The 15834-nt window shown below is 41.4% G+C and overlaps 1 protein-coding gene across 7 annotated transcripts in view; it reads right to left on the bottom strand.

Moving 5' to 3' along the window:
* Mlip (muscular LMNA interacting protein) overlaps window positions 1–15834 on the bottom strand; it is a 237675-nt gene that overhangs the window by 160200 nt on the left and 61641 nt on the right. The window contains exon 1 of one of the 7 annotated variants that reach the window (XM_075965195.1): window positions 9597–9708. The exons of 4 other annotated variants lie outside the window; for them this stretch is intronic. The gene's annotated coding sequence lies outside the window, so the exon portion shown is untranslated. Of the gene's footprint in view, window positions 1–9592; window positions 9709–15834 lie in introns of those variants that run through there. 2 more of the 7 variants (XM_075965199.1, XM_075965197.1) reach the window with 2 other exon arrangements.

Here is a 15834-nt window from a genome sequence, read left to right as displayed (position 1 = left end):
TGCTCCTATTGTATATAGTTTTGTATTGGGTTTAGATTACTCTTATTTAGACAAAAGGGAGCGATGATTGTTGTCAGCCAACAATCTTTAAGGGGTGGGATCAGGTTAAGGCATGACTTTTGGGCCCAAGGTTCTCTTCTCTCTCTCTCTCTCTCTCTCTCTCTCTCTCTCTCTCTCTCTCTCTCTCTCTCTCTCTCTCTCTGTGTGTGTGTGTGTGTGTGTGTGTGCGTGTGTGTGTGTCTCATTCCTGTGCTACACAGTTGAGCTTGAACTTCTCATTCCTGTGTCATGAGTTTGCCCCTTATAATAAAGAAAAATATACTTGGTCTTTTACCTAGCCTGGTTTTTTCTTGACCTGAGATAATTCAATACAGCACCATGTATAAGGAACCCAAACACCCATCATTTCTTACCTCCATTTAAAGATTATACCCTATGCTATTAGTAGACCAATAATTATGATTTGCCTTAAAATTACATTCAACTATCATGCAAAACTATGCAGCCAAAAGAACTAGTTCCTTTTCTTTTATTCCACTTCAGTCTAGAAGCCCTAAAGGAGACATTGCCCGTTCTGCAGAAAGGATAGTGCCAGCATGGGTAATAAATGGAATGCAAATAGAGAAGTCCCCTCTGAAACTGGCCCCTGCTCTGTTCGTAATCCTCTCTCGAGCATTTGGGTCTAGAGCCTAATAAAGTCATTTAAGAAGTTCCAGGCTGACACATTACCAATGCTTCGCTTAGGTGCAATTTCTCTTCTGAAAACTATCTTGGTGGATTAGCATTCAAAACCACAAGCTGCCAATCATGATGCAAGAGAAATGACTCTTACAAGCAAGATTAATCCTAACAGTCTTCTATCCATATTCCATAAGAAAATCTGTTCCTACTCACCATTTCATCACACATTGAAATATTGAATAAGTCTTGTCAATAAAGAGGAATGCTTGCATCAAGCAAGTGCACTGATATTCAACAGGAAAAGTTAAGAACACTGATATTCAACAGAAAAAAAGTTGACGGTGTTCAATCCAAAGAATAAGGGGACCTTGGCGATCAGATTGCTTAAAAGCAATGGGGAATTTTACTACTTCAATTTCCATGTCAATAAGCACGTCAGAAAGCAAAAATAATATAAATCAATTTTGTAATTCTCTGAATGGAATAGGTTCTTAGGAATAAATTACAAAGTATAACAGAATATCTATTGAATTTTCTATATGATGAATTATGATGGCTCAACTTCCACTCATCATCCAAGAGTCTTCTACTCATGGGAGAGTTTGTCCCCCACGGCACATTTAGCAATGCCAGGAGACATTTTGATTTGTCACCAAAAAGGGAAAAGTTATATACCTGGAATTCAATGGGTAGAAAAGAGGCATATTTTGACACTCAGTGACACACAGGATAGCACCCCCGAAACAAGCATTTAACTAACCTAAAATTTCAATAATGCTGTGATTTTGAAATAGTATAGAACACTGTTATTTAAAAAAAAAGTGATTGGGACAATTGCTGCAATTTGCACAAATACATAAAATTCAAATTTATGCTGAGCAAAATTATAGATCATCCCCTGAATATTTAACTTGGAGTTTGAGGACTGCCTATGTGTTTCAAAGACATGCATGCCAGAAGCATTAGGTTTATGGGAGTCCCTCTGTAGCAAACACGCGTAAACATATACACAGAGAGAACCCTACACTCAGTGGTGCTCAGTATTCCAGGACAACTGCTTCTCATATAGCTGCTGTGTCAGGGGCCTGGTCACTGCCTCGGGGTGAGGCTGTAGCTCTGCGGTATAGTGCTGTTTTAGCAGCTGTGAAGCATTGTGGGACAGCTGCAAAGGGAAGGCTATCCTAATGTTGAGAAGACTAATGTCTGTAGACAAAATAACTCAAAAGCAGCAGAAGGGACAGAATGTTTATTTTGACTCATGGCTTCAGGATGGCAGCCTTGAACCAGCAGAAAATATCACCATTAGAAGCTGAACCTGGCCTACTGTCTCCAGGACAGTGCCACCAGGAGGGGAGCAAATTAAAACCATGAGCCTATAGGAGAAATTCCCGATCTAAACTGCATTATTTTAATGAGCAAAAGAAGCTGTTCTGACTCAGAATTAAAAGTGAAATATTTATCCTGGTGGTGGTGGCACACACCTTTAATCCCAGCACTCTGGAGGCAGAGACAGGCAGATCTTTGTGAGTTTGAGGCTAGCCTGGTATATAAAAGCTAGTTCCAGGACAGACCCCAAAGCTACAGAGAAACCCTGTCTTAAAACACCAAAAAACCAAAAAAAAAAGTGAAATATTTTAGACAGAAAATCAAGACTAACAGTGATGATTTTTGTCTTCCCTGTTGTGAAGACAAAAGGACTAAGTATTTTGTTGTTTGGTTTTATTTTGTTTTTAGTTTTCTTTTATTAAACAATTTGGGATGGGTTGTATATGCTTATGCATGCATATATGTGTGCATGAATGTATGAATGCAATTTTCCTTATTCCTGAGAATTTCATATAAGTGTATAATGAAATATGATATGTCCACCCCTTTTTCCCACCTCCAACTTTCCCCAACATGTCCCCTCCAAACCTCATGTCCTTTTCTTATGTTTTCTTAGAAACCAATCTCCTCACCCCACAGTCCTTCACCTCCTTATGCCCCAGTTCTCTATCTCCCCACCTTTCTACCCCAGATACCCTTCCTCATTGTCCCTTACCCCCGGCCAAAGTTCAGGGACCATCAAAACTGAGGCAGAAAGAAAGAAAGAGCTGGAAGCTGGGGAGAAGCGTGAGATGCCATCATCTGAGTCCTAGTAGACTTTTAAAGTCAGTATCAGTAATATAGCTATTGTGTAGAACACAACACAAATATCTAATACACCCTCATGAGATGCTAATGTTCTATACCATGCTGCCTTGATCATTTTCTGCTTTAAGTGCTAAAGGAGATTATCGCCAATGGAAAAGCTGAGGCAAAAGCTGAACACACATAAGAATGGATTTCCTCTGATGATGGAGTTTGAGAACACTTGCTTGTTTTTCTACAAACACAAGAGCCCAAGAAATAGTGAAGGAAAAACATTAAACTAATGGGTTATTTTATTCCTTTGACTTTCTCTCTGGATAAAACTTCCAAGGCTATTTGAAAGAAGGAAGGTACTATTAGCAAATATGAGCAGGAAAATGTCTGTGGTGGTGCATGTGGGTACTGGAGGGTCTTTCTGATGTGCTCGGGTTCAGTTAAGGACTGAAGACAAGGGACCGGATTAAGACCAGACTTCTTTCAGAGACTAAACTGTCATCCTAGTCTTGCTACAGCATCATCATTCTGAGAATATTTAAGTTCCACAGTAGTTCAAAAAGGATAATTTAAGACTATAATGAAGTATGCTCAGTGCAAATTTTAAGAAAATAAACTCAATATTGGGCTTATTAAGACTTCATCAAATTCTCCAAGTATGTTTGATATTATGGGAAATTGTAGTTTATTTGGGGGATATTGTTTGAGGCTTATTCCTGGAAGACTCAAAAGACCAGGTGGGAGAATTGTCTGTTTTCTGTTAATCTTGCTTTAGATAAACACTGATTGGCCAGGCAGGAAGTATAGGAGGGAAAACCAGACAGGAAGTAGAGTTGATGCAATGAGAACAGGAGAATTCTGGGAAGGAGGAAGTTGATTTCTCCCAGCCCTGAAAAGATCACCGAAGAAGCAGGATGTGACCTGCCAGCTGAAAAAGGTACCGAGCCATATGGCAAAAATAGATCAGAATAATGGGTTAATACAAGCTACAAGAGCTAATAAGTAGCCTGAGCTAATGGGCCAACCAGCTTTAAAACTTATAGAGATCTCTGTGTTACTTTCTTTGGGACTTGCTGGCTGTGGTGTACCAGGTGGGACAGAAACCCCAGCAAGCCGGCTCTCATGTTACAAATCTGAATACAAAGGATGTTTAAGTTGTAAAAGGTGTATTCAATAGCATACACAGAGAATTGTCTCCCAGTCCTATTTACATACCAATAAAATAAAATTATCTCATCCTTCCACTGTATAAATGTTTTGTTCAATATACACATACTTCTTCATGATTGTATCATGTAAAATAGGTACATAAGTGAAAAATTAGAATATCGGAATAAAAGTGTGAATATACCTACAAGTTATAAGCCCACTACAATTACTGTAATTTAATCTGTTCAAGAAGAGTAGCTAATTCTTCTTATATAAATGTTTGGGGGTTAATAATAACTGGAAAACAATGCCCACTAACACTGAGACCCAGTATATTCCAACACCTGGCAGCAGGCATGCTTTGGGGGACTCGTTCTCTGATACTCCCCATAATTTAAAAAAAAATGAGCTAGGAAGAGAGGCAACAAGTGACATCTATTTAGGGTCCATGGCATTGTGATCTCTGTCAACTCTGGAAGTAAGACTGTCTCATGTATCACAGAATCTCAGTGTCTTAGTCTGTTTGTTGCTGCTATAACAAAATGCCACAGATGTGGGTATGTTACTAACAACAAATGCTTATCTGACACAGACAGAAAGGTTGGAAATACCAAATCGAGTGAGGGCCTTCTTACTATACCCTAACCTGAAGGAGACATGTACAAGAAAGGCATGAAGGCCAAACCTCTTCAATCCCACTTCCACTGGGGTGAGTTAATCCATTTGTGACAATGAAGTACTTATAAGCCAACCACCTCTTAAAGGCCCCAGCTTCCATCACTGCTAAGACAGCAATTAAATTTCAATGGCAGTTTTGGAAGGGATATAAAATAATAGCTTGTGGAGAAAACATACACACATGTATACACACACCCTGTACACACTGCATGTGCACACACACGCACACACACACATTCACACATATTTCACTCCCTTATATTTTCTTCAGAGAAAAAAATTATTTTACCTCTATTCTTAAGCCATCTTCCTTAAACTAAATATGCAAAGTGCAGAAAATACATTATCCTAAAAATGCTGCATCTTGTCGTGGAACTAAGGCAAAGTGAAAATAACCCCATGATCTTTTCTGGAGGCTCCCAGTGGAAATGTAGCGCCTAAGCAGAGGTGACTAGCAAGCTCAGCCCATTCCTGTGTTCTTTCCACACGCCTCCCAAGCAGACTTCAGGACATACAGACAGACCACTTTGTAGTATTAAGGAGTGGCGGCTGGGCTGCATCCCCAACACCCCAGCCACCTGCCTGGCTAGCTTTACCCGAAATAATTACACAGACACTGTATTCTTTTAAACACTGCTTTGGCCCATTCCTATCTAGCCTCTTCTAGGCTAATTCTCACATATTAATTTAGCCCATTTCTAATCATCTGTGTAGCGCCCCTAGGTGCGCTTACCGGGAAGATTCTAGCCTAAGTCCATCCTGGGTCGGAGCTTCATAGCGTGCGTCTTCCCTGGAGCAGGTAGCATGGCGTCTCTCTGAAGCATCTGCTCCGGAGAGGAGAGCTGCGGAGTCTGACCTCACTTCCTCTTCCTCCCGGCATTCTGTTCTGTTTACTCCACCCACCTAAGGGTGGGCCTATCCAATGGGCCTAGCAGTTTCTTTATTGCTTAGCCAATGAAATCAACAGATTGATATTTGACACTCCCACATCACCACTTCCCATGGGAAACAGATTTCCTGACACAGGGTCAGGGTCCCACACAGTAGAGAAACTTTTAAAAAAATTAAAGAAACTGTATTTTTCCCAAAAGTATCTGAAAATATTTTTCTTATAAGCTTTTTTTTTCTCAACTGATCCACTATCCAGTAGTATCAGCCTGTTGAAACTCAACATATTTTTATTTAGACTAGTAATATTGATGTCCCCACAACAGATTAAGCATGGGGACCCAAAACCTTGATTCTCTTCCTCCTCTCTGCATCAGTTTTATCAACAGCTGCCCATCAGTGAAGAATCAAGAGGCCTCCACAGTTTTGGCGACCTGAAGTTTCTTGGCCCTTGCTATTGTTCTCCTCTCTTTACCTTCATCTTTTCTTCATATCCTCTACAGAGCATCCACCTCTGCTAAGTCACTGAATCAGCAGAAAGGACTCATTAATAGTCTGAACCCAAACCTAGGTGCAATAAATTCAAAGCTTCTACTTCCTCGGCAGTTTAAAAACTTAGGGCAATTCTTTAACGCCTCTTCATGTTCTTTCCTCGCAGGTACAGAAGTGAAAAATTTCTAGGCTGTAAGGAGGTTGTGCATATTAGTTAGGACCTTCTGAAAACCACCCCTACCTTCTACCTTCTCAAATGCAGTCGTTGCATGCAGCTAGTTTGATAAATATTGATTGAGCACTAGCACGATCCCAGATACCATGCTAGACACCTGTGTTAATAGTAGTGGGTAGTTATTGGGAGTTTCTATATCAAGTTAATTGATGTGAAATGACAGAGCCAAAATGTGGGCAGCACCACCAACCCATGGGCTGGGGTCCTGGACTGAATCAAAATGGAAAGGGAGCTGAGCATCAGCATATCTCTCTCTCTCTCTCTCTCTCTCTCTCTCTCTCTCTCTCTCTCTCTCTCTCTCTCTCCTTCCTGACAACACATGCCATGTGGTCATCTGCTGCCATGCCTTCCCCTCCATGATGGACTGTATCCTCACATGATGAGCTATAGGAAAGCCTGCCTTCCGTAACTTCTTTTGTCAAACATTTTTGTCCCATCAATATAAAAGTTTATAAAGACAAAGGTGAACTAAAATTTTACATATACAATACACGACAAGTGAATTAAGGAAAGAGCATGTTGGAGTTTAATTTTCGATGTGTTGGGTTAGCAAGATCTCTCAGATGTCCAAGAAAAAAACGCTAAATGAGCAGTTCAATGTAAGTCTAGTATTAAAATACAAAGGAGGAAAATATAAATGGTATGGATAAGATATAAGGAGAGTTTATAGCCTTGAGATTAAATTATATTGCATAACGAAGGAAAAAGTTGTTAACAATCATATGGAGAGTATATCCCCAGAACACTTTCAAAGCTCAGCTTTTAGGATGCAGTTCGGGAAGCTGAGCTGTAGAACTTCAGGCTGGGGTGAGACATCTTAGAGAGAACCCAGAGGACTTGGAATGCAGCCTAAAAATTTCTTCTTTAGAATTCCAGGGCATCGTGGACTTGCAAACATCTACATAAAACAAGGTGAAGCTTGGTTCACTTGTCCAGTGCCTCTTGGGGGCGGGGGGGAGGGACAAGAAACTGAAGGCTTTGATCAGAGGCTGGCACTCCAGAAGCGTGAATAAGAAAATGACATGAATAGATGCTTGTGTGAGGGAAAGCGCTGGTAGGCAGTTCCTTACACAATGACCTTTTCGAAAGAACGTATCAACACTTGGCAACGCAAAGGCTTCTCACACAATGCTGCAGCTGTGCTTTCAACACTGTTTGGACTCGCCCTGCTGGTTTGCACGGCTTAATCTCATGGATTGCTTTTGTTTACCTGTATCCTAGCTATAAATGAGAAAGCTGCTACCTTGAAATATCCCCCCCCCACACACACACACACACTGAATTCTGATTTCACTAGAAATAGCTATGGTGATCACAATATCATACTGAACATGAAAATCAAGCTAACATGCACTTACTGCTTACTTATGAAAAATATTTCTGAGTGCCTTCTCAGTCAGTCTTCATAGAAACCATGAGCTGAACACTAGCATTATCTACATTTTAAAGAGGAAATTCTAATGCTCAATAATAGTAAATTCAGCTTCCCCAAAGTCGTGCACTGGGCCAATTATAGGCTTGGCACAGGTCAGGTCTTTTGGGCTATGGAGTACTGTGATATTAACCACTACAGTGCAGTGTTTCTTCTCAGTGATACTCCTCTGACAGGTGCCAGTGGGTCGGTGTCATGAGTAAGTATTGTGGGATATTTGTACTCTGTGTGAAGATGTATTGCTGCAATTGGTGCGTTAAAAAGCTGAACAGCCAATAGCTAGGCAGGAGACTTGGATGGGACTTTGGGGCAGAGAGAGATGAAGTCGGAGGAAGGAATCTAGTCATGCAAGAGATGCCAGGGAGAAACTGGAGAAGTCGGACATGCAGTACAGACTAGAGGTAACTGAGACATCCAGCAGGATGCAGATTAATAGAAACAGGCTAGTTGAAGTTGTAAGAGCTAGTTGGGGAAAAGCCTAAGCTAAGGCCAACCTTCCTAATTAATAATAAGTCTGAGTCATTATTTGCAGGTTACTGGTCCCAACAAAAAAAACTGTGGTGACAAGTAAGATTGAGATGTGGCTGGCACTCATCTGCTCGGTGCCTCGGTTGTTCATTTAAAGAACTGAAAAAGAAGAGTATGTCATGAGTCTCACTTCTAGTGATTCTAGTGAGAAGCTCTCTGCAGCCCAGATACAATGCATCTGAAATTGTGTGTGTGTGTGTGTGTGTGTGTGTGTGTGAGAGAGAGAGAGAGAGAGAGAGAGAGAGAGAGAGAGAGAGAGAGAGAGAGAGAGAGAGAGAGATTGGGTCTCTTAAGAAGCTTGTGTTTATGACACAATGTGAACTCATTCGAGGAAAATCTCTGAAGATTTTCCATAAGGAGACTTCAAGTCTTGACATATATAACTTTAAAATGAATGAGGCATAGAAGAATTTACAGAAAGGCACAGTGCTTGGATATTTGGAGCTTTTGTTCACTATTCAAACGTCCCTTGATGCTGAGATTAGAAGGTCTTTATAATAAGCAGGTTACAGTGAGCACAGTTGAAGTGCTACACTGGGCGGGAGAGAGAGTTAAGGATCTCTGAAAATGCACTGCTTTCTCTTATCTGAAGAACTCAAGGGGGGAGAAAAGCCTAAATTTGCAAAGCAAAGAATCCTTTTCATTTCTTACTTATACAAATATAAAAGAGATTCCCAGCTATTTATACATGCCCATGTCCTCCTGCTCAAAGACACCGAGAACAATCAAATCACTCAGGGATGCATTCGCAGGGGATTAGATAAATCCTTCTCTGCCCATCACATTTTGCTTCCATCTAGGTAATGTGACCCTGATGGCGGAGCAATGCCTCCCATAAAAGCTGCAGGAACATTCAGTACCATTTATTATTCCAATAGCAAATGCAGTTCTGCTCCACAGCCAGAACATCACTGCTCCTCTCAGTGCTGGGCAGATTCTTAAAGGGAAGCAACCAGGGCAAAATTAATGATGAAGCATCCTAGGTCAAGTCCTTAGCTTCGCCTAAGAAGAGAGAAGTATCTGGAATACCAGGAATTTCTGTTACCATGATAGGGAAAGAAGGAGAAAGGGGAGGAAAAGTGGAAGGGAGGGAGGGAGAGAGACTGGTTTACAGAAAGACAAAGGAGGAAAGCAAAAACTCTGGCTTTTGTATTTTATCATCTGAATTCACAACTAAGACTATCTTAAGAAGCTAAACTTATATTTTGAAATATTTCAATATCTAGTGATTAAAAGCACACTACATTTTTAAGTTCTAAACTCTTCCTACCTAAAATATAAAAGAAAATTTTAGATGTATAATCTTATTTTAATCTTGAAAAGTTGCAGCTTAAATACAAAATAACTTCTCAAATTCTTCATGCTCACTCCTACCCACAACTTACTTACAGAAATTCTTTTTCATTTCTCATCTGACAGTAAAAGGGAGAAATTCCCAGATGAAGGCACGCGGATCCACGGCTACTTTACCATCTGTTCTCTGCTGCCGTTCATTATAAACAGCAACTGTGACCTGAACTATAACTAATGTGACAGGAAACAAGATACAAACAACGTAGCTCTCACTGATGTCAGAGGAACTGGCACAGTGACAGTTTAAAGGAATTGCACCAATATCAGGGAACTCACGGTCCAACTTACCAACTCTACAGAGTCCAGCCCCTGTCAAACTAGCAGACATTAAGAAAGCAGTGGTTACAATGACAAGGTCAGTGTCAGGCAATAGGGCTCATTGACAGACACCTAAATTGTGTCAGCTGCTGATGAGCTGCAGAGATGACAAAGCAATGTACAAATCACGCCCTCCTTCCTCTTACCTTGACACAACTCTGAACAATGAATCTGCTATTTCAATCCCACCTGAAACTATTAACCTCCTCAGCTGAGAGGAACTCTGCCTAGACTAGGGAGTTCTTGGGTGGAAGTTAATAAGGGGTGGGCAAGATGGCTCGGTGAACAAAAACATTTGCCATGCAAGGTTGATGACCTGAGTGTGATCGTTAGAACCGACAGAAAACTAAATGTGCTGGCTACGTGTGTAATCCCTGTACTCCTATGGCAAGATAGAGAGCAGAGGCAGAGCTGCACACTCACTAGCTAAACCAGAGTACACATGAGGATGGAAACAGTACAGAACCATCCTTGGTAATAGAAAATAAGAGGACAGCCTTGTTAAATTTGCTCTAATCCCCAAGAAAGTATATATCTTACTTAAGGGGGCCATTTTAGGGTTGGCAAGAGACTTGACTCTAAAGGGGTCCCCAGGTATCCAAGGAGATGTCCCCAGCTTGTTCCTTGGGCAGCTGAGGAGAGGGAGCCTGAAATGGCCCTATCCAAAAACCACACTGATGAATATCTTGCATATCACCATAGAATCTTCATCTGGTGATGGATGGAAATAGAGACAGAGACCCACATTGGAGCACTGGTCTGAGCTTCCAAGGTCCAAATGAGGAGCAGAAAGAGGGAGAACATGAGCAAGGAAGACAGGACTGCGAGGGGTGCACCCACCCACTGAGACGGTGGGGCTGATCTAACAGGAGCTCACCAAGGCCAGCTGGACTGGGACTGGTGGAGCATGTGATCAAACCGAACTCTCTGAACATGGCTGACAATGAGGGTTGGCTGAGAAGCCAAGGACAATGGCACTGGGTTTTGATCCTACTGCATATACTGGCTTTGAGGAATGGCAAGAGACTTGGCTCTAAAGGGGATCCCAGGGGTCCACAGGGATGTCCCCAGCTAGGTCCTTGGGCAGCAGAGTCCTTGGCCTGAACTGGCCTTGACCCACTATCACACTGATGATTATCTCGAATATCACCATAGAATCATCATCCAGCAACAGATGGAGATGAGACAAAGTCCCTCATCAGAGCAACAGACTGAGCCCGTAAGGTCCAGTTGAAGAGCAGAAGAAGGGAGAAGAGGAGCAAGGAATTCTGGACCGTGAGGGGTTAGTCCACCTTCTGAGACAGTGTGCCTGTTCTAATGGAAGCTAACCAAATCCAGCTGGAAGAGGTTTTCATTTTATTCATTCAACTTTAATGTGTACATATGTGTGTGGGCAAGGGCAGGGAGGCATGCGTGTGAATGTAGTGCCTGAAGAAGCCAGAAGGGGATATCAGATCCCCAGGAGTTAACAAGCCATCGTGGGCCCTCCCATGCCGGTAGAGATGTGCTGAACGTCCCTGGCAAAAGCAGTGTGTGCTCTAAACCACCAACTCTTCTCTACGGTCCTCCATGGAAACTAATGAGCATGGAGGACAATGTGGAGTCACTGGATCACGTACATAAGGAAAAACGTATTCATTCTGCTGTCGTGCCCAACACCACAATCAGATGCAGCTCAGGGGAGGGAGGGTCTATTTTACCCCACAGATTATAGCTTAGCCCTGAAGGAAGTCAGGACAGGAGCTCAAGCAGGAGCTTGAAGCCAGACCTGTTTGCTATCCCACACAGCACTCTTCCTAATCAAAGAACTCATTCCCAGCCAAGGAAGAACAGCAGAAACCATCGATGAAACTGCTTGGGAGCTGGCTTCCTCACAGGCTCACGCTCAGCTGGCTTTCTTACATAGCACAGGATCATCTATCTGTCCAGGGAATAGAGCCACCCACAGTGGGCTGGGTCATCCTACACCAGTTAACAAAAAGACAATCCCCAGCAGACAATACCCACCGGCCAATCTGGGGAATTCCTCAGTTGAGACTCCATTCTCAGATGACTCAGAGACAATGTTAACTAGGACACAGAGGTTACTTTTTAAAGAAGGAAATTATAATAATTATCGAAACTGAATTGGGAAAGCCCACCAGTGATCACGTGAAAGCCCCCCAGTAGTCACGTGAAAGCCCCCAGTAGTCACGTGAAAGCCCACTAGTGATCACGTGAAAGCCCACCAGTAGCCACGTGAAAGCCCCCTAGAGGTCACCTCATCCAGTAACTGGCAAAGTGAAACACGTCAGTCCACTAGGACCTCAGAAGTCTAAGGAAAATGACATCTTGACCATATTTAGCTCTGTCTGTCAGGAACATACCTACAGGGGATGGACTGTTGAGTCTAAAGCTTAGAATGTTCTTATACTAAAGATTTCTCAGTAAACACACCTTACAAAGTTACAGATGAAAAGATTAATAGATTTTTATAAATAAATTGACACGAACAAGTGCTTCCTTGGCTTAAACTTTTTTTCCTTGACAAAGAATAGTGTTTTGATTTAAAAGAAAAAAAAAACTCCTAAATGCTTAGGGTAACACACGTTCCCATCTAAGGGCTCTGATAGAATTCCATCATCCCCCTGACGGAAGAACAGCAACTCACCATTAAAATTATTGGAGCCTTCAGATTAGATGGGCTGTTTCCCAGTGGGGAAAGAACTTATCTTCTGCTTTGTAGTCTCTTTGCCTACTACATGCTTTGCATTTTAAGAGTTAAAACATTAGCTTACTTTATTCTTCACAATAAGGACATTTATTCTCTGACTATGGAGATGGCATTGCCAGACCGCCGCTAGATGGACCTGTGCTCAGGACACTGCACCATGTTACAAGAAGGCTCCTTGACAGCCTACTTCTATTCCTCCACCACAGAGAGGACAATGAAAAATGAAAGAAACACTTCTGCCCAAGTCGAGCTAACTGAACCAATGGGTTTAATTGGGATTACTTAGAAATACAGGGACATTTGCAAATAACTACACCATGGAGGAAGGCTCCTCTCTGCACAGCAATTGTTAATCTTAGGAAGCAGAGGGAACTCTAGAGCTTTGTGAGTCTGTTGACCCTGCCCCTCTTTTGATCAAGTTGTTACTGCTGCTTTAACTTTTGAAAGTAGTAATGGTCACATGTATCCGGAAGAAACATCTACAGAACTGATGTGTCCTTCTATTTCTCTTACTTTCTTGCTAGATTTTTTTTTAAATCTAATTCCACATGTTTTATGGCAACTATGTCTAAAGAGGTTTTAATTTTTTGTATTTTTTTAATTTTTTTTCCACAATTGGCACAGGAGACAACTTTCTAAACAGAAAACGAATCATGCAGGCACTAATATGAAAAATTAATGAATAATAAATGGGACCTTGTGAAACTAAAAATCTTCTGTAAGGCAAGGGATACCATCAAAAGGACAGAACAACAAAATACAGAATGGGAAAAGATCTTCACCAACCCCACATCTGACAGAGGACTTCTCTCCAAATTATAAAGAACTCAAGAAACTAGACATCAACAAACCAAATAATCCAATTTACAAATGAGGTACAGATCTAAACAGAGAAATCTGAAATGGCCAAGAAACACCTTGTTTTAGAGTTTTCTTTTGCTGTGAAGAGACACCAAGGCCATAGCAACTCTTAGAAAGAAAACATTTAATTGGGTATCTCATTTACAGTTTCTGAGATTCAGTCTATTATCATCATGGTGGCGAGTATGTAGTCAGATATGGTGCTGGAGGAATAGCTATGAGTCATACATTTTGGAGGCAACAGGAAGTTGACTGAGACACTGGGTAGTATCATAAGCATAGGAAACCTCAAAGCCCATCCCCTGAGAGACACGCATCCTCCAACACGTCCATACCTACTCCAACAACGCTACACCTCCTAATAGTGATACTCCCTATGATATTATGGGGGCAATTACATTCAAACTACCACACAACTTAAGAAATGTTCAACATCCATAGCCATCAGGGAAATGCAAATAAAAATGACTCTGAGATTCCATCTTAAACCTGTTAGAACAGCAAGACCAAAAATACAAGTGACAGCTCTTGCTGGCAAGGATATGAAACAAGGGTAACACTCCTCCATCTCTGATGAGAGTCCAAACTCATACAGCCACTTTAGAAATCAATATGGCAGTTTCTCAGAAAATTGGGAATCAATCTACTTCAAAACCCAGCTATACCACTCCTGGGCATATACGCAAAGGATGCTAAATCATACCACAAGGACACTTGCTCAACTATGTTCATAGTAACTTTATATATAATAGCCAGAACCTGGAAGCAACCTAGATGTCCCTCAACCGAAGAATAGATTTAAAAAACTGTAGTACACTTGCACAATGGAGCATTACCCATCTATTAAAAACAATGACATCATGAAATTTTATGGAAAATAGATGGAACTAGGGAAAAAAATTATTCTGGATGAAGTAACACAGACCCAGAAAGACAAACACGGTATGCACTCACATATAGGGGGATATTAGCCATAAAGTAAATTATAACCATGCTACAAGCCACAGCCTCAAAGAAACAAGGAGGGCTCAGGGGGAACACATGAATTTCACTGTAAATGAGAAATAGAATAGACATCACAGGTGGATGGGGGAGAGTCCTGGATGTGGGGGAAACATGGAACAGGAAGGATTAGGTCAGGGGAAGATGGAGGGAGAGTACTGGAAAAGACAACTGGAATCAGGGGCATCTCTGGGAGGATAAGGGAGCTTGGTTGTTTTTAGGCATTGTGAGTGGAATTGTTTCCCTAACTTCATTTGAGCACCAATTATGAATGAAGAAAACAAAATTCATTCATGCAGTGAAAACACCCATCCTCTGCTGCCATTACAGCTACATCCATCAGTGTGACCAAGTCCGACCAGCTAAGAAGGAGAACAGGAGCATCCCGAAGGATTTGCCAAAGAGAACTGCCCACCTAAACCACATGCACATTTAGGTGGCCGAAGCAACCTGGGTAAAGTAGAGTATCATCTAGTAAAATTTCTCCTTACCAAACACCCTTCCATGTTTTAAGGTACCTAATTAAATTTGAATTTCAGATTACACCTATGTAGGCCGAGACTGTTCGTTTCCTAGCCACCCAGACCTGAAATAATCACATAGAAACTATATTAATTAAAACATTGCTTGACCTATTAGTTTAGGGTTTTTATTAACTAACTCTTACATCTTAGATTAACCTATTTCTATTATTTTGTATTTTACCATGAGGCTCGTGGTTTACTAGTAAGGTTTCAGCAGGCAGACATCTTTCTCCTTCCATTGCTAATGGCTTCTCCCTGATTGCCTTTTCTTCTCCTCTATCTCTGCTTGGAATTCCTGCCTCATCCTATTCTACTCTGTGCTGCCATAGGCCCAAAGCAGCTTCTTTATTAACCAATGCTAATAAAATATATTCACAGCATACAGAGGGGAATTCCACATCACCCCTAAATAAGTTTTTATCATAATTGTGTCACATAAAATATTTAGAATAAGTAGCTGTTAATTAAGTAGCTAAGTGTTATCTGTTCCAAATATTTTGTTTTTAATATACTAAAGCAGCATTTGCCATTTACCTCACACTCAAATTTGATTGGACCTCATGGGTTTTCATTCATTTAGATGGACAAGTCACTGCTATGTGTTCTTCTGTTGCAGTTTGAGTCTAAAATTTCCTTACAGGATCCTGTGTTGAATGCTCTGTTCCCCAGTTGATGGTGCCATTTTGAGTAGGTTGTAGAAACTGGAAGACAAAGGACCCAGTTGATCAGCACAGACCATTGAGAACAGGCCTTCAGGGTCACAGGCCTTGCTCCTGGCCACAACTCTCTGCTTCCTGATCCCCTCAGATGTGAACAAGCCATGGCATAGGCTCCCATCAACATGAACCCAACCATG

This window comes from Microtus pennsylvanicus, chromosome 3 (assembly GCF_037038515.1).
Source record: "Microtus pennsylvanicus isolate mMicPen1 chromosome 3, mMicPen1.hap1, whole genome shotgun sequence".
NCBI lineage: Eukaryota > Metazoa > Chordata > Mammalia > Rodentia > Cricetidae > Microtus > Microtus pennsylvanicus.
This window is presented reverse-complemented; position numbering and strand designations above follow the sequence as displayed.